Below are 1,520 nucleotides of genomic sequence, written 5' to 3' on the forward strand. Positions count from 1 at the left end.
CAAGTCACAGCAAAGAACCTTTCAGATTTTATGAACCATCTTAAAACTTTTGCCTAGCGTGCACAGGGCCCCGGGCTCAATCCCTAGCACTGCAAAATGAATAAATAAATTTTTTAAGCCAAATCATCTGACTCTCTATCACAAAAAAATGTAATATATTTATCATTAATGTTATGTGAAAATGATTAAAGCCATTAATAAGTAGAGAGGCTGATGAACACATGTTTATATGTGACTTTATTTAAAGGGAAAGCAAACATACAATGAGCTTCAGAAATCACTTCACCCAAATCCTACCACAAAATAGTCCAAAGGCGTGAGAGCCACATGGTCCGATGTATCACAGCAGTCACCGTTCCCCATACAATTTCTGTTCTAGTTACTTTCCTGTTGCCGGGATAGGATGCCCTGACAAAAAGTAACTTTGGGGAGGAAAGTGTTTATTTTGGCTGATGCTTCCAGTGGGATAGAGTCCATCACAGTGGGGGAGGACAGGGCAACTGGAAGCACATGGCAGGAGCAGGAAACTGGCTGATCACATTTCATACACACACAGGATGTAGGGAGAGAATACGAAAAGGAGCCAGGCTATAAACCGTCAAAGCCCACCCCACATGGCACACCTCCTTCATCAAGGTTCCACCTCCTAAAGGGTCTATAACTTCTCCAAACAGCGCCACCAACTGGGGACCAAGTGTTCAAATCCATGAGCCTGTGGGGGACACTTCCAAACCATCACAGACTTAGAGGAGCTATTGATTAGATAGATTTGTGTATCATATCTCCTGAGCTCTTGGCAATTTGATTTTTTCACTCAATTCCAGTGTTTCTTTAAGGGATTGTGTCTATGAGATTGCAAAGTCCACATATTTGTAATAATTTGCATGCTTTCAAATGCCCCTCCATCCCTCCCCCATGAATGACGGGGCAGTATGTGGGAATCTATGATCATCATTTTTTTTTCACTTAAAACATAGAATACTAGATTCATGTCTTTGAACAAATCTGATGATAGAATTTCTCTATTCAATACCCTGTTTTCAATTCCTAGGTTCTTATAGAAACATTTCATTTTATTTCAGTTAAAAAAATTTAGCTGGGCGGTGGTGGCACACGCCTTTAATCCCAGCACTCGGGAGGCAGAGCCAGGCGGATCTCTGTGAGTTCAAGGCCAGCCTGGGCTACCAAATGAGTTCCAGGAAAGGCGCAAAGCTACACAGAGAAACCCTGTCTCGAAAAACCAAAAAAAAAAAAAAAAATTTAACCAGAAAGTATTTCAAAGACCTTCGTGGATTTCGCCTGGTCCATGGAAAGTACAGTGACCTTGACACTCATGTTTTTTCAGTCCACATAAATTTGCTAATTATTGTTTAAATATTCCTTTATTTTAATTATGTATATGTATGTGTATTTATGTATATATATATACATGAGTGCAGTGCCCTTGGAGGACAGAAGAAGGCATCAGACCTGCTAGAGCTGATGTACAAGGTGGTTGTGAGCTGCCAGACGTGGCTGCT

Source organism: Peromyscus californicus, unplaced genomic scaffold, assembly GCF_007827085.1.
Source record: "Peromyscus californicus insignis strain IS unplaced genomic scaffold, ASM782708v3 Scaffold_11__1_contigs__length_118956290, whole genome shotgun sequence".
In the NCBI taxonomy this organism is placed as follows: domain Eukaryota; kingdom Metazoa; phylum Chordata; class Mammalia; order Rodentia; family Cricetidae; genus Peromyscus; species Peromyscus californicus.